Genomic DNA, 25,666 nt, shown 5'->3' with positions numbered 1-25,666 from the left:
GTTTCAGGGTTTAGGACAGTGGTGTTCAGGCACTGTAGGGGGTCTTGCTGGGGCTGGTGTTTCAGGGTTTAGGGCAGTGCAGTGGAGTTCGGGCAGTGCAGGGGGTCGTGCTGGGGCTGGTGTTTCAGGGTTTAGGGCAGTGCAGTGGTGTTCGGGCAGTGTAGGGGGCAGTGCTGGGGGTGGTGTTTCAGGGTTTAGGGCAGAGCAGTGGTGTTCGGGTAGTGGAGGGGGTCATGCTGGTGTTTCAGGGTTTAGGGCAGAGCGGTGGTGTTCCGGCAGTGTAGGAGGACATACTTGGGGTGGTGTTTCAGGGTTTAGGTCAGTGCAGTGTTGTTCGGGCAGTGTAGGGGGTCGTGCTGGGGCTGGTGTTTTAGGGTTTAGGGCAGTGCAGTGGTGTTCGGGCAGTGTAGGGGGCATGCAAGGGGCTGGTGTTTCAGGGTTTAGGGCAGTGCAGTGGTGTTCGAGCAGTGTAGGGGGTCATGCTGGGGTTGGTGTTTCAGGGTTTAGGGCAGTGCAGTGGTGTTCGGGCAGGGTAGGGGGTCATGCTGGTGCTGGTGTTTCAGGGTTTAGGGCAGAGCAGTGGTGTTCGGGCAGTGTAGGGGACGTGCTGGGGTGGTGTTTCAGGGTTTAAATCAGAGCAGTGGTGTTTGTGCAGTGTAGGGAGTCGTGCTGGGGGTGGTGTTTCAGGATTTAGGGCAGAGCAGAGTTGTTCAGACAGTGTATGGGAACGTGCTGGGCGTGGTGTTTTATGGTTTAGGGTAGTGCAGTGGTGTTCGGGCAGTGTTGGGGGTCGTGCCGGGGGTGGTGTTTTAGGGTTTAGGGCAGTGCAGTGTTGTTCGGGCAGTGTGGGGGGTCGTGCTGCGGGTGGTGTTTTAGGGCAGTGCAGTGGTGTTCGGGCAGTGTGGGGGTCATGCTGGGGGTGGTGTTTCCGGGTTTAGGCCAGTGCAGTGGTGTTCGGGCAGTGTAGGGGGTTATGCTGGGGGTGATATTTCAGGGTTTAGGGCAGTGCAGTGGTGTTCGGGCAGTGTAGGGGTCATGCAGGGGGTGATGTTTCAGGGTTTAGGGCAGTGCAGTGGTTTTCGGGCAGTGTAGGGGGTTTTGCTGGGGGTGGTGTTTCAGGGTTTAGGGCAGTGGTGTTCGGGCAGTTTAGGGGATTTTGCTGGGGGTGGTGTTTCAGGGTTTAGGGCAGTGCAGTGGTGTTCAGGCAGTGTAGGGGGTCTTGCTGGGGGTGGTGTTTCAGGGTTTAGGGCAGTGCAGTGGTGTTCGGGCAGTATAGGCGGTTGTGCAGGGGGGTGTTGTTTCCGGGTTTAGGGCAGAGCAGTGGTTGTTAGGGCAGTGTAGGGGGTCATGCAGGGGGATAGTGTTTCAGGGTTTAGGGCAGAGCAGTGGTGTTCGGGCAGTGGAGGGGGTCATGCTGGTGTTTCAGGGTTTAGGGCAGAGCAGTGGTGTTCCGGCAGTGTAGGAGGACATACTTGGGGTGGTTGTTGGACCCGGCCTCGTGGCGTGGTCCTTAACCCCCTGGATTGTGCCCGTTCCCCGCCCCGGCCTTCACGGGCCACCCGTCTGAACTGCACCAAGGCCCTTCACCCGGAGCTGCACGTGGTCGCATACTCCTCGTGGCTCCGCCATCTTGTTGGCATCCACGTCACCCCGTGCACCAACCCGGCCTCGACCCCAGCGAAGCCCGACATCGAGGCACCACGAACTAGCCAGGGGGTGCCGCAGGAACCATTCATCGCCCCCGGCGGAGGACAGTATCGATGGGACCCCCAACTGTCCTCCCCTCTCGAGGTGTGATCGCCCGGCAACTCCCATGGGCCTGGCGCCTCTCCTGCTGGGCGTCTGGCCACCTCCACCCGGCCACTCCGCCCCCTCGGGCGCATGGGTCCGGACATCAAAGGGCTCCAGACCTATATCTGGGGCAACCCCACCACAGCTCGGCAGTTGTATCCCGGAGTCGAGAGCCCTGCTGATTGAATCGCGGCTGACCCTACGGAGAAGAACTCTTGTCGGAACCATCACGAGCCCTGCTGACTGCGTCGCGGCTCCCTCTTGTGAACTCTTTCTGAACCACCTGGAACATCGGAGCCCTGCTGACGCTGTCGCGGCCCAACCTCGCTGGAACCTTCCTCGGAGCCCTGCTGACGACGTCGCGGCTCGAGCTGAACAGAGACCATCTTGAGAGCCCTGCTGATTGAATCGCGGCTCTCCACGAACTGTACGCCAGAGCCCTGCTGACGCCGTCGCGGCTCGACCCCTCCGAGATCAGAGGTCCTCCAGCGTGAGGATAAGAACTGGGCCCCAGGTACCCTCGTACCACATTCCTGCCAAAGACTGTCCCGCTACCCCTACCCTTCCAAAGAGACATTGAGACTTTTGGTGGATCCCTCGATCCCTTCGTGTAAATATTGAACTCGTAACCTTTTATTGATGATAAAGAATTGCTTGTCTTGAGAACAACCTCCTTGAGTCCGGTGTGGTGGTGTTACTGTGCTAGTACGGGATAGGAGAAGGATCTCTCAGGAGACTTCTCGGCAGCGCTCGGCTACTTCGTGCAGTGAGAGGGCCCCCCCTTGGTGGTCTCACCGACTCCTCGGGGTCCGCCTTCCAACATTTGGTGGCCAGCGACGGGATCCAAGCCGAACGCAGTACGTACCAGCCAGTACCCACTAGCTACCCATCCAAACAAATAGCATCATGAGCAACCAGGAAAACAACGCGACAATGGAGTTCCAGCCCGAACGGCTGGAGGAATATACGCACAAAGAATTAAAACAGTTCTGCAGAGACAAAGGCATTGCAACCACCAGCCTCGGTACCAAGGAAGAGATGCAGAAAGCTCTGAGGGCATGGTTGGAGGCTGGGGCAGGCCCCTCCCAGGAAGAAGGGCCCTTGCCCCTGACGGAGACCACAGCAACCGCACTGACCCCGGCAACCGGAGGAAGAAAGAGCCTAGAAACCGGCCTCTCCGAGGAAGAAATACGAGAGCGGGAAAAGGTCCGGAGCCACGAACTAGAGCTCGCCCGACTGCGGCTGGACGGCGAACTCCAGCTGGCAGAAAAGAAACTGGCCCTCGAGCAGCTACGCCTTCAAGAAGAAATAGAAGAGAAGAGACAACACCGGGAGTTGGAGGAAAAGAAAATAACTCTTGAGCACGAGCGCAGTCTCAAGGAGCTCGAGATCAAGGCCAAGAACGGAGGGACCGACACCCCCAGTACTAGAGACACTCTACCGCCCCCCGAGGCCAAGGTGCATATCCCGAAGGAGGTCGTCAAGGAGTATTACAAGAATGACGATATCCAACAATGGTTCAAGGCCTACGAGGTGGCCATGACCTCCCATCGGGTGCCCCGAAAAGACTGGGGCGCAGGCCTGTGGGGGCGATTCCTGAGTGAAGGGCGGGACACGCTGCTCCAGCTACCGGAGGAGGTGATGACCTCCTACGATCACATGAAGGAGGCCCTGCTCACCCGATACGGACTAACAGCGGAGATGTACCGCCAGCGGTTCCGAGACTGCAAGAAAATCCCGGGTACCACATGGGTGGAATATGTGGACTTTTTCAGTCGGGCCCTAGAAGGGTGGATCAAAGGCAGCAAAGTAACCACCTACGGACAACTGGTCGACCTCATCGTCTGGGAACACCTTTCCAATAATTGCTTCGTGGAACTGAGACAGCACCTCCTCGACAGCAAAATGACCGACCCGCGCAAACTTGCTGTCGAGGCCGATCGATGGGTCAACTCCCGGGTCCCCCGGAGCTCAATGGGGGAGTACCAGAGGAACCCCAACGGACCCCCACGCCAGCGCGGTGGGGGGGAGGGCCGAACAGGAACCGAGACCCTCCCGCTGGGGCCCCCAGGAGCCCCCCTCGAGGGCCACCGCAGCCACATCTCTCCCCGAGCCTAGCGCGAAGGGTGGGCCCGGCCCGACCCGGACCACGGCCACCAGTGACCTGCTATGGCTGCCAACAAACCGGACACTTTGCCAGCGACCCGGCCTGCCCCCTGAACCGAAGAAACGGGGCCGGCGGGCCCCCGCCCCGGCAGCTGACAGCCGCCGCCTTGGGGGGAGAGGAGGAAGAAGAGGCCCTCGACCGAGAAAACACTGAGTGGGAGCCGGCAGCCATGTCCCTGGTCTGCCTGGGTAGCCGAGAGATGGTACCCTGCACCCCCATCCCAACCAACACCCAGAAGTACCGGCAGCAGGTCACGGTCAACGGACAACGGGCCGAAGCCCTTCGCGACACCGGCGCCAGTATCACCGCTGTCCGCTGCCACCTGGTGACCCCTGAACAGATTCTACCGAATGTGCTGTGCCCTGTGCGGACGGCCGACAACAGTGAAAGCCTATGCCAGATGGCCCTGGTCCCCTTCGAGTGGGGAGGGGTGACGGGCCTGCTGAAGGTGACGGTGCGCGACGACGCCCCGGTCGACTGCCTCCTGGGGAACGACTTGGAGAATTCCCCCTGGGCTCAAGTAGAACGACGAGAGCACCTCCGAATGTTGGGACTGGCTGATTGGGCCTGCGCCATCACCCGGTCCATGACCGCCCAGGCCCCCCGCTCCTCCTCGACCTCCGGGACGGCCCGACCCGAGGGGCTCACACCCCCTCCCGCCAGCAGCGAGGAGGAGGCGGACACCGACCCCGGGCCCAGCGAATCCTCCCCCGAAGAGATGGCTTCTCCGAGCGCCCTACCAGAACTGACGCAATGGCAACATGAAGGGGGCCCCACCCGAGAGCAGTTCCAGCAAGAGCAACAGTCCTGTCCCTCTCTCGAAGGGGTCCGACAGCAGGCGACCGCGCAAGCCAACGGTGACCAGACCGGCACCCACTGGATCTACTGGGCCGAGGGCCTGTTGTACAGTGAACAGAAAGTGGCAGAACTCGGGGCCGGCCGCGTGTTGGTGGTCCCCCTCCGCTTCCGGGAGTTCCTTCTCAACCTGGCCCATGATGTGCCCCTCGCCGGACACTTGGGGCAAGACAAAACGTACAGTCGTCTGGTGACCCACTTCTACTGGCCTCGGATGCGGAGAGATGTGGACAACCACTGCCGGTCCTGCCAGACCTGCCAAGCCAGCGGAAAGACGGGGGGTCGGGTCAAGGCCCCCCTCCAGCCCTTTCCCGCCGTCAGCACCCCGTTTGAACGAGTCGGAATCGACATTGTGGGACCCCTGGACCCCCAAACCGCCCTGGGCCACCGCTTCATCCTGGTCCTCGTGGACCACGCCACCAGGTACCCGGAGGCGGTCCCGCTCAGAACTATAACGGCCCCTGTGGTAGGCCGGGCCTTGATGGGGATCTTCTCCCGAGTGGGATTCCCCAGCGAAGTGGTGAGCGACCGTGGCACGAACTTTATCTCCAGGTACATGCGGTCCCTGTGGCAACAATGCGGGGTCACATACAAGTTCACGACCCCATATCACCCTCAGGGGAACGGGCTGGTTGAGCGGTTCAACCGAACATTGAAAGGGATGATCCAGGGCCTGGAAGAACCCCTCAGGCGGAAATGGGATGTCCTGCTGCCCTGCCTCCTGTTTGCCTATCGGGAGGTCCCGCAGAAGTCCCTGGGGTTCAGCCCGTTTGAACTATTGTATGGGCACCCGGTCCGCGGACCACTCAGCCTGGTCAAGGAGGGCTGGGAGATGAAGCCCCGAGGCGCCCCTCCTGACGTCTACCGATACCTCCTGACCCTCCGAAACCAGACCCGCAAGTTCCGAGCCATAGCCGAAGCCAACCTCGAGGCCAGCCAGGAGGACATGAAGCGGTGGTACGATCGCAACACTTCTACGGTAGAATTCGAGCCAGGTCAGAAAGTATGGGTCATGGCCCCGGTCGAACCCGGCGCCCTCCAGGACAAGTGGACCGGGCCCTTCAAGGTGGTGGAGAAGAAAAGTCCCGTCACCTACCTGGTCGATCTGGAGTCCCCCCGGAACCCCCTCCGGGTCCTACATGCGAACAGGCTAAAACCCCACTTCGCCCGGACCGAACTGAGCCTGCTGCTGGCGACCGACGAGGGGAGCGAGGACGACTCCGAGCCCTTGCCCGACCTCTTGCAGTCCAACATCCATGATGGATCGATCGAAGGTGTCCAACTCGCCTCGTCCCTGACCCCGGAGCAGCGCAACGACTGCCAGCGATTACTGCGGGACTACGCAGCCCTCTTCTCTCTCACCCCGGGGGTGACCCACTGGTGCGTCCACGACGTCGACACCGGGGAGAACCCCCCCATACGACACAGAGCCTACCGGGTGCCTGACCGAGTGCGGGCCTGCATCCAGGCCGAAGTAGCGAAGATGCTGGCCCTGGGGGTCATCGAGCCTTCCGACAGCCCGTGGGCCAGCCCTGTCGTCCTGGTGCCCAAGGCCGCAGCTCCCGGTCACCCCCCGGAGTTGCGATTCTGCGTGGACTACCGAGCACTGAATGGAGTAACAAAGACGGACGCACACCCGATACCCCGGGCCGACGAACTGATCGACCGCCTAGGGGCCGCTCGCTACTTGAGCACGCTGGACCTCACCGCCGGGTACTGGCAAATCCAGCTCACCCCCGGCGCCCAAGAAAGATCCGCCTTTTCGACTCCGGATGGGCATTACCACTTTCGGGTGATGCCCTTCGGAATGAAGAACGCCCCGGCCACCTTCCAAAGACTGCTGAACAAGGTTTTGGCCGGGCTTGAGGCCTTCAGCGCGGCCTACTTAGATGACATTGCCGTGTACAGCAGCCACTGGGCCGAGCACCTCCTCCACCTGGAGGCCGTCCTGGCCGCCCTCCAGCGGGCCGGGCTCACAATCAAGGCCAGCAAATGCCAAATCGGCCACGGATCCGTGACCTACCTGGGCCATCAAGTGGGGAGCGGGCAGGTGGCCCCCCTCCAAGCGAAGATAGATGCCATCCAGACCTGGGAACCCCCCACTACCCAGACCGCTGTCCGGGCCTTCCTGGGTCTCACCGGATACTACCGGCGGTTTATCCGGGACTATGGGAGCATTGTTGGCCCCCTCACAGAGTTAACGTCCAAAAAGCAGCCCAAGAAGGTACACTGGACACCCCGCTGCCAAACAGCCTTCGACACCCTAAAGACAGCCATGTGTACTGCCCCGGTGCTGCAGGCCCCGGACTATCAGAAGGAGTTCGTGGTACAGACGGACGCCTCCGAGTATGGGATCGGGGCCGTCCTATCCCAAGCCGACGAAAAGGGGCTCGACCGACCAGTGGCCTTCATCAGCCGACGACTACTGCCCCGAGAGCAACGCTGGAGCACTATTGAGCGTGAGGCCTTCGCTGTGGTGTGGGCCCTCAAGAAGCTCCGGCCCTACCTCTTTGGCACCCACTTCCGGGTCCAGACCGACCACCGGCCCTTGCAATGGTTAATGCAAATGCGGGGCGAGAACCCCAAGCTGCTGCGGTGGTCCATCTCGCTACAAGGGATGGACTTTGACGTCGAACACCGGCCCGGCAATGACCACGCCAACGCCGACGGCCTGTCCCGCTTCTTCCGCCTTGACGAGGAGAATCCCCAAGGAGATGGGTGACTCTCCATGCCTTCGGCTGGGGGGGACGCCTGTTGGACCCGGCCTCGTGGCGTGGTCCTTAACCCCCTGGATTGTGCCCGTTCCCCGCCCCGGCCTTCACGGGCCACCCGTCTGAACTGCACCAAGGCCCTTCACCCGGAGCTGCACGTGGTCGCATACTCCTCGTGGCTCCGCCATCTTGTTGGCATCCACGTCACCCCGTGCACCAACCCGGCCTCGACCCCAGTGAAGCCCGACATCGAGGCACCACGAACTAGCCAGGGGGTGCCGCAGGAACCATTCATCGCCCCCGGCGGAGGACAGTATCGATGGGACCCCCAACTGTCCTCCCCTCTCGAGGTGTGATCGCCCGGCAACTCCCATGGGCCTGGCGCCTCTCCTGCTGGGCGTCTGGCCACCTCCACCCGGCCACTCCGCCCCCTCGGGCGCATAGGTCCGGACATCAAAGGGCTCCAGACCTATATCTGGGGCAACCCCACCACAGCTCGGCAGTTGTATCCCGGAGTCGAGAGCCCTGCTGATTGAATCGCGGCTGACCCTACGGAGAAGAACTCTTGTCGGAACCATCACGAGCCCTGCTGACTGCGTCGCGGCTCCCTCTTGTGAACTCTTTCTGAACCACCTGGAACATCGGAGCCCTGCTGACGCTGTCGCGGCCCAACCTCGCTGGAACCTTCCTCGGAGCCCTGCTGACGACGTCGCGGCTCGAGCTGAACAGAGACCATCTTGAGAGCCCTGCTGATTGAATCGCGGCTCTCCACGAACTGTACGCCAGAGCCCTGCTGACGCCGTCGCGGCTCGACCCCTCCGAGATCAGAGGTCCTCCAGCGTGAGGATAAGAACTGGGCCCCAGGTACCCTCGTACCACATTCCTGCCAAAGACTGTCCCGCTACCCCTACCCTTCCAAAGAGACATTGAGACTTTTGGTGGATCCCTCGATCCCTTCGTGTAAATATTGAACTCGTAACCTTTTATTGATGATAAAGAATTGCTTGTCTTGAGAACAACCTCCTTGAGTCCGGTGTGGTGGTGTTACTGTGCTAGTACGGGATAGGAGAAGGATCTCTCAGGAGACTTCTCGGCAGCGCTCGGCTACTTCGTGCAGTGAGAGGGCCCCCCCTTGGTGGTCTCACCGACTCCTCGGGGTCCGCCTTCCAACAGTGGTGTTTCAGGGTTTAGGGCAGAGCAGTGGTGTTCGGGCAGTGTAGGGGGTTATGCTGGGGGTGATATTTCAGGGTTTAGGGCAGTGCAGTGGTGTTCGGGCAGTGTAGGGGTCGTGCAGGGGGTGATGTTTCAGGGTTTAGGGCAGTGCAGTGGTTTTCGGGCAGTGTAGGGGGTTTTGCTGGGGGTGGTGTTTCAGGGTTTAGGGCAGTGGTGTTCGGGCAGTTTAGGGGATTTTGCTGGGGGTGGTGTTTCAGGGTTTAGGGCAGTGCAGTGGTGTTCAGGCAGTGTAGGGGGTCTTGCTGGGGGTGGTGTTTCAGGGTTTAGGGCAGTGCAGTGGTGTTCGGGCAGTATAGGCGGTTGTGCAGGGGGGTGTTGTTTCCGGGTTTAGGGCAGAGCAGTGGTTGTTAGGGCAGTGTAGGGGGTCATGCAGGGGGATAGTGTTTCAGGGTTTAGGGCAGAGCAGTGGTGTTCGGGCAGTGAAGGGGGTCATGCTGGTGTTTCAGGGTTTAGGGCAGAGCAGTGGTGTTCCGGCAGTGTAGGAGGACATACTTGGGGTGGTGTTTCAGGGTTTAGGGCAGAGCAGTGGTGTTTGGGAAGTGTAGTGGGTAATGCTAGGGGTGGTGTTTCAGGGTTTAGGGCAGTGCAGTGGTGTTCGGGCAGTGTAGGGGTCGTGCTGGGGCTGGTGTTTCAGGGTTTAGGGCAGTGCAGTGGTGTTCGGTCAGTGTAGGGGGTCGTGCAGGGGGTGGTTTTTCAGGGTTTAGGGCAGTGCAGTGGTGTTCGGGCAGTGTAGGGGGTCGTTCAGGGGGTGGTGTTTCAGGGTTTAGGGCAGTGCAGTGGTTTTCGGGCAGCATAGAGTGTCTTGCTGGGGTGGTGTTTAAGGGTTTAGGGCAGTGGTGTTCAGGCAGTGTAAGGGGTTTTGCTGGGGGTGGTGTTTCAGGGTTTAGGGCAGTGAAGTGGTGTTCGGGCATTGTAGGGGGTCGTGCTGGGGGTGGTGTTTCAGGGTTTAGGGCAGTCCAGTGGTTTTCGGGCAGCGTAGGGTGTCTTGCTGGGGTGGTGTTTAAGGGTTTAGGGCAGTGCAGTGGTGTTCAGGCAGTGTAGGGGGTCTTGCTGGGGGTGGTGTTTCAGGGTTTAGGGCAGTGCAGTGGTTTTCGGGCAGTGTAGGTGGTCTTGCTGGGGATGGTGTTCGGGCAGTGTAGGGGGTCGTGCTGGGGCTGGTGTTTCAGGGTTTAGGGCAGTGCAGTGGTGTTCGGGCAGTGTAGGGGTCGTACTGAGACTGGTGTTTCAGGGTTTAGGGCAGTGCAGTGGTGTTTGGGTAGTGTAGGGGGTTGTGCTGGGGCTGGTGTTTCAGGGTTTAGGGCAGTGCAGTGGTGTTCGGGCAGTGTAGGGGGTCATGCAGGGGCTGGTGTTTCAAGGTGTAGGGCAGTGCAGTGGTGTTCGGGCAGTGTAGGGGTCGTGCTGGGGCTGGTGTTTCAGGATTTAGGGCAGAGCAGTGGTGTTCGGGCAGTGTAGGGGGTCGTGCTGGGGCTGGTGTTTCAGGGTTTAGGGCAGAGCAGTGGTGTTCAGGCAGTGTAGGGGTCCTGCTGGAGGTGGAGTTTCAGGGTTTAGGGCAGTGCAGTGGTGTTCGGGCAGTGTAGGGGTCATGCTGGGGGTGGAGCTTCAGGGTTTAGAGCAGTGCAGTGGTGTTCGGGCAGTGTAGGGGGTCGTGCAGGGGCTGGTGTTTCAAGGTGTAGAGCAGTGCAGTGGTGTTCGGGCAGTGTAGGGGTCGTTCTGGGGCTGGTGTTTCAGGATTTAGGGCAGAGCAGTGGTGTTCGGGCAGTGTAGGGGGTCGTGCTGGGGCTGGTGTTTCAGGGTTTAGGGCAGAGCAGTGGTGTTCAGGCAGTGTAGGGGTCCTGCTGGAGATGGAGTTTCAGGGTTTAGGGCAGTGCAGTGGTGTTCGGGCAGTGTAAGGGTCATGCTGGGGGTGGAGTTTCAGGGTTTAGAGCAGTGCAGTGGTGTTCGGGCAGTGTAGGGGGTCATGCTGGGAGAGGAGTTTCAGGGATTAGGGCAGGGCAGTGGTGTTCGGGCAGTGTAGGGGTCGTGCAGGGGCTGGAGTTTCAGGGATTAGGACAGTGCAGTGGTGTTCGGGCAGTGTAGGGGGTCGTGCAGGGGGTGGTGTTTCAGGGTTTAGGGCAGTGCAGTGGTGTTCAGGCAGTGTAGGGGTAATGCCGGGGGGTGGTGTTTCAGGGTTTAGGTCAGTGCAGTGGTGTTCGGGCAGTGTAGGGGGTCGTGCTGGGGCTGGTGTTTTAGGGTTTAGGGCAGTGCAGTGGTGTTCGGGCAGTGTAGGGGGTCATGCAAGGGGCTGGTGTTTCAGGGTTTAGGGCAGTGCAGTGGTGTTCGAGCAGTGTAGGGGTCATGCTGGGGTTGGTGTTTCAGGGTTTAGGGCAGTGCAGTGGTGTTCGGGCAGGGTAAGGGGTCATGCTGGTGCTGGTGTTTCAGGGTTTAGGGCAGAGCAGTGGTGTTCGGGCAGTGTAGGGGACGTGCTGGGGTGGTGTTTCAGGGTTTAAATCAGAGCAGTGGTGTTTGTGCAGTGTAGGGAGTCGTGCTGTGGGTGGTGTTTCAGGATTTAGGGCAGAGCAGAGTTGTTCAGACAGTGTATGGGAACGTGCTAGGCGTGGTGTTTTAGGGTTTGGGCAGTGCACTGGTGTTCGGGCAGTGTAGGGGTTGTGCTGGGGCTGGTGTTTTAGGGTTAGGGCAGAGTAGAGGGTCGTGCTGGGGCTGCTGTTTTATGGTTTAGGGTAGTGCAGTGGTGTTCGGGCAGTGTTGGGGGTCGTGCCGGGGGTGGTGTTTTAGGGTTTAGGGCAGTGCAGTGTTGTTCGGGCAGTGTGGGGGGTCGTGCTGGTGGTGGTGTTTTAGGGCAGTGCAGTGGTGTTCGGGCAGTGTGGGGGTCATGCTGGGGGTGGTGTTTCCGGGTTTAGGCCAGTGCAGTGGTGTTCGGGCAGTGTAGGGGGTCATGCTGGGGGTGATATTTCACGGTTTAGGGCAGTGCAGTGGTGTTCGGGCAGTGTAGGGGGTCTTCAGGGTTGGCGTTTCAGGGTTTAGGGCAGTGGTGTTTGGGCAGTGTAGGGGGTATTGCTGGGGGTGGCGTTTCAGGGTTTAGGACAGTGGTGTTCAGGCACTGTAGGGGGTCTTGCTGGGGCTGGTGTTTCAGGGTTTAGGGCAGTGAAGTGGTGTTCGGGCATTGTAGGGGGTCGTGCTGGGGGTGGTGTTTCAGGGTTTAGGGCAGTGCAGTGGTGTTCGGGCAGTGTAGGGGGTCGTGCAGGGGCTGGTGTTTCAAGGTGTAGGGCAGTGCAGTGGTGTTCGGGCAGTGTAGGGGTCGTGCTGGGGATGGTGTTTCAGGATTTAGGGCAGAGCAGTGGTGTTCGGGCAGTGTAGGGGGTCGTGCTGGGGCTGGTGTTTCAGGGTTTCGGGCAGAGCAGTGGTGTTCAGGCAGTGTAGGGGTCCTGCTGGAGGTGGAGTTTCAGGGTTTAGGGCAGTGCAGTGGTGTTCGGGCAGTGTAGGGGTCATGCTGGGGGTGGAGATTCAGGGTTTAGAGCAGTGCAGTGGTGTTCGGGCAGTGTAGGGGGTCATGCTGGGAGAGGAGTTTCAGGGATTAGGGCAGGGCAGTGGTGTTTGGGCAGTGTAGGGGATCGTGCTGGTGTTTCAGGGTTTAGGGCAGTGCAGTGGTGTTCGGGCAGTTCAGGGGGTCGTGCTGGGGCTGGTGTTTCAGGGTTTAGGGCAGTGCAGTGGTGTTCGGGCAGTGTAGGGGTCCTGCTGGGGCTGGTGTTTCAGGGTTTAGGGCAGAGCAGTGGTGTTCGGGCAGTGTAGAGAGATGTGCGGGGTGGTGTTTCAGGGTTTAGGGAAGTGCAGTGGTGTTCGGGCAGTGTAGGGGGACGTGCAGGGGGTGGTGTTTCAGGGTTTAGGGCAGAGCAGTGGTGTTCAGGCAGTGTAGGGGGTCGTGCAGGGGGTGGTGTTTCAGGGTTTAGGGCAGTGGTGTTTGGGCAGTGTAGGGGGTATTGCTGGGGGTGGCGTTTCAGGGTTAAGGACAGTGGTGTTCAGGCACTGTAGGGGGTCTTGCTGGGGGTGGTGTTTCAGGGTTTAGGGCAGTGCAGTGGAGTTCGGGCAGTGCAGGGGGTCGTGCTGGGGCTGGTGTTTCAGGGTTTAGGGCAGTGCAGTGGTGTTCGGGCAGTGTAGGGGGCAGTGCTGGGGGTGGTGTTTCAGGGTTTAGGGCAGAGCAGTGGTGTTCGGGCAGTGGAGGGGGTCATGCTGGTGTTTCAGGGTTTAGGGCAGAGCAGTGGTGTTCCGGCAGTGTAGGAGGACATACTTGGGGTGGTGTTTCAGGGTTTAGGGCAGAGCAGTGGTGTTTGGGAAGTGTAGTGGGTAATGCTGGGGGTGGTGTTTCAGGGTTTAGGGCAGTGCAGTGGTGTTCGGGCAGTGTAGGGGTCGTGCAGGGGGTGATGTTTCAGGGTTTATGGCAGTGCAGTGGTTTTCGGGCAGTGTAGGGGGTTTTGCTGGGGGTGGTGTTTCAAAGTTTAGGGCAGTGGTGTTCGGGCAGTTTAGGAGATTTTGCTGGGGGTGGTGTTTCAGGGTTTAGGGCAGTGCAGTGGTGTTCAGGCAGTGTAGGGGGTCTTGCTGGGGGTGGTGTTTCAGGGTTTAGGTTAGTGCAGTGGTGTTCGGGCAGTATAGGCGGTTGTGCAGGGGGGTGGTGTTTCAGGATTTAGGGCAGTGCAGTGGTTGTTAGGGCAGTGTAGGGGGTCATGCAGGGGGATAGTGTTTCAGGGTTTAGGGCAGAGCAGTGGTGTTCGGGCAGTGTAGGGGTCATGCTGGGGGTGGAGATTCAGGGTTTAGAGCAGTGCAGTGGTGTTCGGGCAGTGTAGGGGGTCATGCTGGGAGAGGAGTTTCAGGGATTAGGGCAGGGCAGTGGTGTTTGGGCAGTGTAGGGGATCGTGCTGGTGTTTCAGGGTTTAGGACAGTGCAGTGGTGTTCGGGCAGTTCAGGGGGTCGTGCTGGGGCTGGTGTTTCAGGGTTTAGGGCAGTGCAGTGGTGTTCGGGCAGTGTAGGGGTCCTGCTGGGGCTGGTGTTTCAGGGTTTAGGGCAGAGCAGTGGTGTTCGGGCAGTGTAGAGAGATGTGCGGGGTGGTGTTTCAGGGTTTAGGGAAGTGCAGTGGTGTTCGGGCAGTGTAGGGGGACGTGCAGGGGGTGGTGTTTCAGGGTTTAGGGCAGAGCAGTGGTGTTCAGGCAGTGTAGGGGGTCGTGCAGGGGGTGGTGTTTCAGGGATTAGGGCAGTGGTGTTTGGGCAGTGTAGGGGGTATTGCTGGGGGTGGCGTTTCAGGGTTTAGGACAGTGGTGTTCAGGCACTGTAGGGGGTCTTGCTGGGGGTGGTGTTTCAGGGTTTAGGGCAGTGCAGTGGAGTTCGGGCAGTGCAGGGGGTCGTGCTGGGGCTGGTGTTTCAGGGTTTAAGGCAGTGCAGTGGTGTTCGGGCAGTGTAGGGGGCAGTGCTGGGGGTGGTGTTTCAGGGTTTAGGGCAGAGCAGTGGTGTTCGGGCAGTGGAGGGGGTCATGCTGGTGTTTCAGGGTTTAGGGCAGAGCAGTGGTGTTCCGGCAGTGTAGGAGGACATACTTGGGGTGGTGTTTCAGGGTTTAGGGCAGAGCAGTGGAATTTGGGAAGTGTAGTGGGTAATGCTGGGGGTGGTGTTTCAGGGTTTAGGGCAGTGCAGTGGTGTTCGGGCAGTGTAGGGGTCGTGCAGGGGGTGATGTTTCAGGGTTTATGGCAGTGCAGTGGTTTTCGGGCAGTGTAGGGGGTTTTGCTGGGGGTGGTGTTTCAAAGTTTAGGGCAGTGGTGTTCGGGCAGTTTAGGGGATTTTGCTGGGGGTGGTGTTTCAGGGTTTAGGGCAGTGCAGTGGTGTTCAGGCAGTGTAGGGGGTCTTGCTGGGGGTGGTGTTTCAGGGTTTAGGTTAGTGCAGTGGTGTTCGGGCAGTATAGGCGGTTGTGCAGGGGGGTGGTGTTTCAGGATTTAGGGCAGTGCAGTGGTTGTTAGGGCAGTGTAGGGGGTCATGCAGGGGGATAGTGTTTCAGGGTTTAGGGCAGAGCAGTAGTGTTCGGGCAGTGGAGGGGGTCATGCTGGTGTTTCAGGGTTTAGGGCAGAGCAGTGGTGTTCCGGCAGTGTAGGAGGACATACTTGGGGTGGTGTTTCAGGGTTTAGGGCAGAGCAGTGGTGATTGGGAAGTGTAGTGGGTAATGCTGGGGGTGGTGTTTCAGGGTTTAGGGCAGTGCAGTGGTGTTCGGGCAGTGTAGGGGTCATGCTGGGGCTGGTGTTTTAGGGTTTAGGGCAGTGCAGTGGTGTTCGGTCAGTGTAGGGGGTCATGCAGGGGGTGGTGTTTCAGGGTTTAGGGCAGTGCAGTGGTGTTCGGGCAGTGTAGGGGGTCGTGCAGGGGGTGGTGTTTCAGGGTTTAGGGCAGTGCAGTGGTTTTCGGGCAGCGTAGGGTGTCTTGCTGGGGTGGTGTTTAAGGGTTTAGGGCAGTGGTGTTCAGGCAGTGTAAGGGGTTTTGCTGGGGGTGGTGTTTCAGGGTTTAGGGCAGTGCAGTTGAGTTCGGGCAGTGTAGGGGGTCGTGCTGGGTGTGGTGTTTAAGGGTTTAGGGCAGTGCAGTAGTGTTCAGGCAGTGTAGGGGGTCTTGCTGGGGGTGGTGTTTCAGGGTTTAGGGCAGTGCAGTGGTGTTCGGGCAGTGTAGGTGGTCTTGGTGGGGATGGTGTTCGGGCAGTGTAGGGGGTCGTGCTGGGGCTGGTGTTTCAGGGTTTAGGGCAGTGCAGTGGTGTTCGGGCAGTGTAGGGGGTCGTACTGAGACTGGTGTTTCAGGGTTTAGGGCAGTGCAGTGGTGTTTGGGTAGTGTAGGGGGTTGTGCTGGGGCTGGTGTTTCAGGGTTTAGGGCAGTGCCGTGGTGTTCGGGCAGTGTAGGGGGTCGTGCAGGGGCTGGTGTTTCAAGGTGTAGGGCAGTGCAGTGGTGCTCGGGCAGTGTAGGGGGTCGTGCTGGGGCTGGTGTTTCAGGGATTAGGGCAGAGCAGTGGTGTTCAGGCAGTGTAGGGGTCCTGCTGGAGGTGGAGTTTCAGGGTTTAGGGCAGTGCAGTGGTGTTCGGGCAGTGTAGGGGTCATGCTGGGGGTGGAGTTTCAGGGTTTAGAGCAGTGCAGTGGTGTTCGGGCAGTGTAGGGGGTCATGCTGGAGGTGGAGTTTCAGGGTTTAGGGCAGTGCAGTTGTGTTCGGGCAGTGTAGGGGGTCATGCTGGGGGTGGAGTTTCAGGGTTTAGGGCAGTGCAGTGGTGTTCGGGCAGTGTAGGGGGTCATGCTGGGGCTGGAGTTTCAGGGATTAGGACAGTGCAGTGGTGTTCGGGCAGTGTAGGGGATCGTGCTGGTGTTTCAGGGTTTAGGGCAGTGCAGTGGTGTTCGGGCAGTGTAGGGGGTCGTGCTGGGGCTGGTGTTTCAGGGTTTAGGGTAGTGCAGTGGTGTTCGGGCAGTGTAGGGGTCCTGCTGGGGCTGGTGTTTCAGGGTTTAGGGCAGAGCAGTGGTGTTCGGGCAGTGTAGAGAGATGTGTGGGGTGGTGTTTCAGGGTTTAGGGCAGTGCAGTGGTGTTCGGGCAGTGTAGGGGGTCATGCTGGGAGTGGAGTTTCAGGGTTTAGGGCAGTGCAGTGGTGTTCGGGCAGTGTAGGGGGTCATGCTGGGAGAGGAGTTTCAGGTTTAGGGCAGGGCAGTGGTGTTCGGGCAGTGTAGGGGGTCAAGCTGGGGCTGGAGTTTCAGGGATTAGGACAGTGCAGTGGTGTTCGGGCAGTGTAGGGGATCGTGCAGGTGTTTCAGGGTTTAGGGCAGTGCAGTGGTGTTCGGGTAGTGTAGGGGGTTGTGCTGGGGCTGGTGTTTCAGGGTTTAGGGCAGTGCAGTGGTGTTCAGGCAGTGTAGGGGTCCTGCTGGGGCTGGTGTTTCAGGGTTTATGGCAGAGCAGTGGTGTTCGGGCAGTGTAGAGAGATGTGCGGGGTGGTGTTTCAGGGTTTAGGGAAGTGCAGTGGTGTTCGGGCAGTGTAGGGGGACGTGCTGGGGCTGGTGTTTCAGGGTTTAGGGCAGTGCAGTGGTGTTCGGGCAGTGTAGGGGGTCATGCTGGGAGAGGAGTTTCAGGGATTAGGGCAGGGCAGTGGTGTTCGGGCAGTGTAGGGGGTCAAGCTGGGGCTGGAGTTTCAGGGATTAGGACAGTGCAGTGGTGTTCGGGCAGTGTAGGGGATCGTGCAGGTGTTTCAGGGTTTAGGGCAGTGCAGTGGTGTTCGGGTAGTGTAGGGGGTTGTGCTGGGGCTGGTGTTTCAGGGTTTAGGGCAGTGCAGTGGTGTTCAGGCAGGGTAGGGGGTCATGCTGGTGCTGGTGTTTCAGGGTTTAGGGCAGAGCAGTGGTGTTCGGGCAGTGTAGGGGACATGCTGGGGTGGTGTTTCAGGGTTTAAATCAGAGCAGTGGTGTTTGTGCAGTGTAGGGAGTCGTGCTGGGGGTGGTGTTTCAGGATTTAGGGCAGAGCAGAGTTGTTCAGACAGTGTATGGGAACGTGCTGGGCGTGGTGTTTTATGGTTTAGGGTAGTGCAGTGGTGTTCGGGCAGTGTTGGGGGTCGTGCCGGGGGTGGTGTTTTAGGGTTTAGGGCAGTGCAGTGTTGTTCGGGCAGTGTGGGGGGTCGTGCTGGGGGTGGTGTTTTAGGGCAGTGCAGTGGTGTTCGGGCAGTGTGGGGGTCATGCTGGGGGTGGTGTTTCCGGGTTTAGGCCAGTGCAGTGGTGTTCGGGCAGTGTAGGGGGTTATGCTGGGGGTGATATTTCACGGTTTAGGGCAGTGCAGTGGTGTTCGGGCAGTGTAGGGGGTCTTGCTGGGGCTGGTATTTCAGGGTTTAGGGCAGTGGTGTTTGGGCAGTGTAGGGGGTATTGCTGGGAGTGGCGTTTCAGGGTTTAGGACAGTGGTGTTCAGGCACTGTAGGGGGTCTTGCTGGGGCTGGTGTTTCAGGGTTTAGGGCAGTGCAGTAGAGTTCGGGCAGTGCAGGGGGTCATGCTGGGGCTGGTGTTTCAGGGTTTAGGGCAGTGCAGTGGTGTTCGGGCAGTGTAGGGGGCAGTGCTGGGGGTGGTGTTTCAGGGTTTAGGGCAGAGCAGTGGTGTTCGGGTAGTGGAGGGGGTCATGCTGGTGTTTCAGGGTTTAGGGCAGAGCAGTGGTGTTCCGGCAGTGTAGGAGGACATACTTGGGGTGGTGTTTCAGGGTTTAGGGCAGAGCAGTGGAATTTGGGAAGTGTAGTGGGTAATGCTGGGGGTGGTGTTTCAGGGTTTAGGGCAGTGCAGTGGTGTTCGGGCAGTGTAGGGGTCGTGCAGGGGGTGATGTTTCAGGGTTTATGGCAGTGCAGTGGTTTTCGGGCAGTGTAGGGGGTTTTGCTGGGGGTGGTGTTTCAAAGTTTAGGGCAGTGGTGTTCGGGCAGTTTAGGGGATTTTGCTGGGGGTGGTGTTTCAGGGTTTAGGGCAGTGCAGTGGTGTTCAGGCAGTGTAGGGGGTCTTGCTGGGGGTGGTGTTTCAGGGTTTAGGTTAGTGCAGTGGTGTTCGGGCAGTATAGGCGGTTGTGCAGGGGGGTGGTGTTTCAGGATTTAGGGCAGTGCAGTGGTTGTTAGGGCAGTGTAGGGGGTCATGCAGGGGGATAGTGTTTCAGGGTTTAGGGCAGAGCAGTAGTGTTCGGGCAGTGGAGGGGGTCATGCTGGTGTTTCAGGGTTTAGGGCAGAGCAGTGGTGTTCCGGCAGTGTAGGAGGACATACTTGGGGTGGTGTTTCAGGGTTTAGGGCAGAGCAGTGGTGATTGGGAAGTGTAGTGGGTAATGCTGGGGGTGGTGTTTCAGGGTTTAGGGCAGTGCAGTGGTGTTCGGGCAGTGTAGGGGTCATGCTGGGGCTGGTGTTTTAGGGTTTAGGGCAGTGCAGTGGTGTTCGGTCAGTGTAGGGGGTCATGCAGGGGGTGGTGTTTCAGGGTTTAGGGCAGTGCAGTGGTGTTCGGGCAGTGTAGGGGGTCGTGCAGGGGGTGGTGTTTCAGGGTTTAGGGCAGTGCAGTGGTTTTCGGGCAGCGTAGGGTGTCTTGCTGGGGTGGTGTTTAAGGGTTTAGGGCAGTGGTGTTCAGGCAGTGTAAGGGGTTTTGCTGGGGGTGGTGTTTCAGGGTTTAGGGCAGTGCAGTTGAGTTCGGGCAGTGTAGGGGGTCGTGCTGGGTGTGGTGTTTAAGGGTTTAGGGCAGTGCAGTAGTGTTCAGGCAGTGTAGGGGGTCTTGCTGGGGGTGGTGTTTCAGGGTTTAGGGCAGTGCAGTGGTGTTCGGGCAGTGTAGGTGGTCTTGGTGGGGATGGTGTTCGGGCAGTGTAGGGGGTCGTGCTGGGGCTGGTGTTTCAGGGTTTAGGGCAGTGCAGTGGTGTTCGGGCAGTGTAGGGGGTCGTACTGAGACTGGTGTTTCAGGGTTTAGGGCAGTGCAGTGGTGTTTGGGTAGTGTAGGGGGTTGTGCTGGGGCTGGTGTTTCAGGGTTTAGGGCAGTGCCGTGGTGTTCGGGCAGTGTAGGGGGTCGTGCAGGGGCTGGTGTTTCAAGGTGTAGGGCAGTGCAGTGGTGCTCGGGCAGTGTAGGGGGTCGTGCTGGGGCTGGTGTTTCAGGGATTAGGGCAGAGCAGTGGTGTTCAGGCAGTGTAGGGGTCCTGCTGGAGGTGGAGTTTCAGGGTTTAGGGCAGTGCAGTGGTGTTCGGGCAGTGTAGGGGTCATGCTGGGGGTGGAGTTTCAGGGTTTAGAGCAGTGCAGTGGTGTTCGGGCAGTGTAGGGGGTCATGCTGGAGGTGGAGTTTCAGGGTTTAGGGCAGTGCAGTTGTGTTCGGGCAGTGTAGGGGGTCATGCTGGGGGTGGAGTTTCAGGGTTTAGGGCAGTGCAGTGGTGTTCGGGCAGTGTAGGGGGTCATGCTGGGGCTGGAGTTTCAGGGATTAGGACAGTGCAGTGGTGTTCGGGCAGTGTAGGGGATCGTGCTGGTGTTTCAGGGTTTAGGGCAGTGCAGTGGTGTTCGGGCAGTGTAGGGGGTCGTGCTGGGGCTGGTGTTTCAGGGTTTAGGGTAGTGCAGTGGTGTTCGGGCAGTGTAGGGGTCCTGCTGGGGCTGGTGTTTCAGGGTTTAGGGCAGAGCAGTGGTGTTCGGGCAGTGTAGAGAGATGTGTGGGGTGGTGTTTCAGGGTTTAGGGCAGTGCAGTGGTGTTCGGGCAGTGTAGGGGGTCATGCTGGGGGTGGAGTTTCAGGGTTTAGGGCAGTGCAGTGGTGTTCGGGCAGTGTAGGGGGTCATGCTGGGAGAGGAGTTTCAGGTTTAGGGCAGGGCAGTGGTGTTCGGGCAGTGTAGGGGGTCAAGCTGGGGCTGGAGTTTCAGGGATTAGGACAGTGCAGTGGTGTTCGGGCAGTGTAGGGGATCGTGCAGGTGTTTCAGGGTTTAGGGCAGTGCAGTGGTGTTCGGGTAGTGTAGGGGGTTGTGCTGGGGCTGGTGTTTCAGGGTTTAGGGCAGTGCAGTGGTGTTCAGGCAGTGTAGGGGTCCTGCTGGGGCTGGTGTTTCAGGGTTTATGGCAGAGCAGTGGTGTTCGGGCAGTGTAGAGAGATGTGCGGGGTGGTGTTTCAGGGTTTAGGGAAGTGCAGTGGTGTTCGGGCAGTGTAGGGGGACGTGCTGGGGCTGGTGTTTCAGGGTTTAGGGCAGTGCAGTGGTGTTCGGGCAGTGTAGGGGGTCATGCTGGGAGAGGAGTTTCAGGGATTAGGGCAGGGCAGTGGTGTTCGGGCAGTGTAGGGGGTCAAGCTGGGGCTGGAGTTTCAGGGATTAGGACAGTGCAGTGGTGTTCGGGCAGTGTAGGGGATCGTGCAGGTGTTTCAGGGTTTAGGGCAGTGCAGTGGTGTTCGGGTAGTGTAGGGGGTTGTGCTGGGGCTGGTGTTTCAGGGTTTAGGGCAGTGCAGTGGTGTTCAGGCAGGGTAGGGGGTCATGCTGGTGCTGGTGTTTCAGGGTTTAGGGCAGAGCAGTGGTGTTCGGGCAGTGTAGGGGACATGCTGGGGTGGTGTTTCAGGGTTTAAATCAGAGCAGTGGTGTTTGTGCAGTGTAGGGAGTCGTGCTGGGGGTGGTGTTTCAGGATTTAGGGCAGAGCAGAGTTGTTCAGACAGTGTATGGGAACGTGCTGGGCGTGGTGTTTTATGGTTTAGGGTAGTGCAGTGGTGTTCGGGCAGTGTTGGGGGTCGTGCCGGGGGTGGTGTTTTAGGGTTTAGGGCAGTGCAGTGTTGTTCGGGCAGTGTGGGGGGTCGTGCTGGGGGTGGTGTTTTAGGGCAGTGCAGTGGTGTTCGGGCAGTGTGGGGGTCATGCTGGGGGTGGTGTTTCCGGGTTTAGGCCAGTGCAGTGGTGTTCGGGCAGTGTAGGGGGTTATGCTGGGGGTGATATTTCACGGTTTAGGGCAGTGCAGTGGTGTTCGGGCAGTGTAGGGGGTCTTGCTGGGGCTGGTATTTCAGGGTTTAGGGCAGTGGTGTTTGGGCAGTGTAGGGGGTATTGCTGGGAGTGGCGTTTCAGGGTTTAGGACAGTGGTGTTCAGGCACTGTAGGGGGTCTTGCTGGGGCTGGTGTTTCAGGGTTTAGGGCAGTGCAGTAGAGTTCGGGCAGTGCAGGGGGTCATGCTGGGGCTGGTGTTTCAGGGTTTAGGGCAGTGCAGTGGTGTTCGGGCAGTGTAGGGGGCAGTGCTGGGGGTGGTGTTTCAGGGTTTAGGGCAGAGCAGTGGTGTTCGGGTAGTGGAGGGGGTCATGCTGGTGTTTCAGGGTTTAGGGCAGAGCAGTGGTGTTCCGGCAGTGTAGGAGGACATACTTGGGGTGGTGTTTCAGGGTTTAGGGCAGAGCAGTGGTGTTTGGTAAGTGTAGTGGGTAATGCTGGGGGTGGTGTTTCAGGGTTTAGGGCAGTGCAGTGGTGTTCGGGCAGTGTAGGGGTCGTGCAGGGGGTGATGTTTCAGGGTTTAGGGCAGTGCAGTGGTTTTCGGGCAGTGTAGGGGGTTTTGCTGGGGGTGGTGTTTCAGGGTTTAGGGCAGTGGTGTTCGGGCAGTTTAGGGGATTTTGCTGGGGGTGGTGTTTCAGGGTTTAGGGCAGTGCAGTGGTGTTCAGGCAGTGTAGGGGGTCTTGCTGGGGGTGGTGTTTCAGGGTTTAGGGCAGTGCAGTGGTGTTCGGGCAGTATAGGCGGTTGTGCAGGGGGGTGTTGTTTCAGGGTTTAGGGCAGAGCAGTGGTTGTTAGGGCAGTGTAGGGGGTCATGCAGGGGGATAGTATTTCAGGGTTTAGGGCAGAGCAGTGGTGTTCGGGCAGTGGAGGGGGTCATGCTGGTGTTTCAGGGTTTAGGGCAGAGCAGTGGTGTTCCGGCAGTGTAGGAGGATATACTTGGGGTGGTGTTTCAGGGTTTAGGGCAGAGCAGTGGTGTTTGGGAAGTGTAGTGGGTAATGCTAGGGGTGGTGTTTCAGGGTTTAGGGCAGTGCAGTGGTGTTCGGGCAGTGTAGGGGTCGTGCTGGGGCTGGTGTTTCAGGGTTTAGGGCAGTGCAGTGGTGTTCGGTCAGTGTAGGGGGTCGTGCAGGGGGTGGTTTTTCAGGGTTTAGGGCAGTGCAGTGGTGTTCGGGCAGTGTAGGGGGTCGTTCAGGGGGTGGTGTTTCAGGGTTTAGGGCAGTGCAGTGGTTTTCGGGCAGCATAGAGTGTCTTGCTGGGGTGGTGTTTAAGGGTTTAGGGCAGTGGTGTTCAGGCAGTGTAAGGGGTTTTGCTGGGGGTGGTGTTTCAGGGTTTAGGGCAGTGAAGTGGTGTTCGGGCATTGTAGGGGGTCGTGCTGGGGGTGGTGTTTCAGGGTTTAGGGCAGTGCAGTGGTTTTCGGGCAGCGTAGGGTGTCTTGCTGGGGTGGTGTTTAAGGGTTTAGGGCAGTGCAGTGGTGTTCAGGCAGTGTAGGGGGTCTTGCTGGGGGTGGTGTTTCAGGGTTTAGGGCAGTGCAGTGGTGTTCGGGCAGTGTAGGTGGTCTTGCTGGGGATGGTGTTCGGGCAGTGTAGGGGGTCGTGCTGGGGCTGGTGTTTCAGGGTTTAGGGCAGTGCAGTGGTGTTCGGCAGTGTAGGGGGTTGTGCTGGGGCTGGTGTTTCAGGGTTTAGGGCAGTGCAGTGGTGTTTGGGCAGTGTAGGGGGTCATGCAGGGGCTGGTGTTTCAAGGTGTAGGGCAGTGCAGTGGTGTTCGGGCAGTGTAGGGGTCGTGCTGGGGCTGGTGTTTCAGGATTTAGGGCAGAGCAGTGGTGTTCGGGCAGTGTAGGGGGTCGTGCTGGGGCTGGTGTTTCAGGGTTTAGGGCAGAGCAGTGGTGTTCAGGCAGTGTAGGGGTCCTGCTGGAGGTGGAGTTTCAGGGTTTAGGGCAGTGCAGTGGTGTTCGGGCAGTGTAGGGGTCATGCTGGGGGTGGAGTTTCAGGGTTTAGAGCAGTGCAGTGGTGTTCGGGCAGTGTAGGGGGTCGTGCAGGGGCTGGTGTTTCAAGGTGTAGAGCAGTGCAGTGGTGTTCGTGCAGTGTAGGGGTCGTGCTGGGGCTGGTGTTTCAGGATTTAGGGCACAGCAGTGGTGTTCGGGCAGTGTAGGGGGTCGTGCTGGGGCTGGTGTTTCAGGGTTTAGGGCAGAGCAGTGGTGTTCAGGCAGTGTAGGGGTCCTGCTGGAGATGGAGTTTCAGGGTTTAGGGCAGTGCAGTGGTGTTCGGGCAGTGTAAGGGTCATGCTGGGGGTGGAGTTTCAGGGTTTAGAGCAGTGCAGTGGTGTTCGGGCAGTGTAGGGGGTCATGCTGGGAGAGGAGTTTCAGGGATTAGGGCAGGGCAGTGGTGTTCGGGCAGTGTAGGGGTCAAGCTGGGGCTGGAGTTTCAGGGATTAGGACAGTGCAGTGGTGTTCGGTCAGTGTAGGGGGTCGTGCAGGGGGTGGTGTTTCAGGGTTTAGGGCAGTGCAGTGGTGTTCGGGCAGTGTAGGGGGTCGTGCAGGGGGTGGTGTTTCAGGGTTTAGGGCAGTGCAGTGGTGTTCGGGCAGTGTAGGGGTAATGCCGGGGGGTGGTGTTTCAGGGTTTAGGTCAGTGCAGTGGTGTTCGGGCAGTGTAGGGGGTCGTGCTGGGGCTGGTGTTTCAGGGTTTAGGGCAGTGCAGTGGTGTTCGGGCAGTGTAGGGGGTCATGCAAGGGGCTGGTGTTTCAGGGTTTAGGGCAGTGCAGTGGTGTTCGAGCAGTGTAGGGGTCATGCTGGGGTTGGTGTTTCAGGGTTTAGGGCAGTGCAGTGGTGTTCGGGCAGGGTAAGGGGTCATGCTGGTGCTGGTGTTTCAGGGTTTAGGGCAGAGCAGTGGTGTTCGGGCAGTGTAGGGGACGTGCTGGGGTGGTGTTTCAGGGTTTAAATCAGAGCAGTGGTGTTTGTGCAGTGTAGGGAGTCGTGCTGTGGGTGGTGTTTCAGGATTTAGGGCAGAGCAGAGTTGTTCAGACAGTGTATGGGAACGTGCTGGGCGTGGTGTTTTAGGGTTTGGGCAGTGCACTGGTGTTCGGGCAGTGTAGGGGTTGTGCTGGGGCTGGTGTTTTAGGGTTAGGGCAGAGTAGAGGGTCGTGCTGGGGCTGCTGTTTTATGGTTTAGGGTAGTGCAGTGGTGTTCGGGCAGTGTTGGGGGTTGTGCCGGGGGTGGTGTTTTAGGGTTTAAGGCAGTGCAGTGTTGTTCGGGCAGTGTGGGGGGTCGTGCTGGTGGTGGTGTTTTAGGGCAGTGCAGTGGTGTTCGGGCAGTGTGGGGGTCATGCTGGGGGTGGTGTTTCCGGGTTTAGGCCAGTGCAGTGGTGTTCGGGCAGTGTAGGGGGCCATGCTGGGGGTGATATTTCACGGTTTAGGGCAGTGCAGTGGTGTTCGGGCAGTGTAGGGGGTCTTCAGGGTTGGCGTTTCAGGGTTTAGGGCAGTGGTGTTTGGGCAGTGTAGGGGGTATTGCTGGGGGTGGCGTTTCAGGGTTTAGGACAATGGTGTTCAGGCACTGTAGGGGGTCTTGCTGGGGCTGGTGTTTCAGGGTTTAGGGCAGTGAAGTGGTGTTCGGGCATTGTAGGGGGTCGTGCTGGGGGTGGTGTTTCAGGGTTTAGGGCAGTGCAGTGGTGTTCGGGCAGTGTAGGGGGTCGTGCAGGGGCTGGTGTTTCAAGGTGTAGGGCAGTGCAGTGGTGTTCGGGCAGTGTAGGGGTCGTGCTGGGGATGGTGTTTCAGGATTTAGGGCAGAGCAGTGGTGTTCGGGCAGTGTAGGGGGTCGTGCTGGGGCTGGTGTTTCAGGGTTTCGGGCAGAGTAGTGGTGTTCAGGCAGTGTAGGGGTCCTGCTGGAGGTGGAGTTTCAGGGTTTAGGGCAGTGCAGTGGTGTTCGGGCAGTGTAGGGGTCATGCTGGGGGTGGAGATTCAGGGTTTAGAGCAGTGCAGTGGTGTTCGGGCAGTGTAGGGGGTCATGCTGGGAGAGGAGTTTCAGGGATTAGGGCAGGGCAGTGGTGTTTGGGCAGTGTAGGGGATCGTGCTGGTGTTTCAGGGTTTAGGGCGGTGCAGTGGTGTTCGGGCAGTTCAGGGGGTCGTGCTGGGGCTGGTGTTTCAGGGTTTAGGGCAGTGCAGTGGTGTTCGGGCAGTGTAGGGGTCCTGCTGGGGCTGGTATTTCAGGGTTTAGGGCAGAGCAGTGGTGTTCGAGCAGTGTAGAGAGATGTGCGGGGTGGTGTTTCAGGGTTTAGGGAAGTGCAGTGGTGTTCGGGCAGTGTAGGGGGACGTGCAGGGGGTGGTGTTTCAGGGTTTAGGGCAGAGCAGTGGTGTTCAGGCAGTGTAGGGGGTCGTGCAGGGGGTGGTGTTTCAGGGTTTAGGGCAGTGGTGTTTGGGCAGTGTAGGGGGTATTGCTGGGGGTGGCGTTTCAGGGTTTAGGACAGTGGTGTTCAGGCACTGTAGG

The sequence above is a fragment of the Triturus cristatus genome, chromosome 1_1, assembly GCF_964204655.1.
Source record: "Triturus cristatus chromosome 1_1, aTriCri1.1, whole genome shotgun sequence".
Taxonomy (NCBI): Eukaryota; Metazoa; Chordata; class Amphibia; order Caudata; family Salamandridae; genus Triturus; species Triturus cristatus.
Note: the sequence above shows the minus strand (reverse complement) of the source record.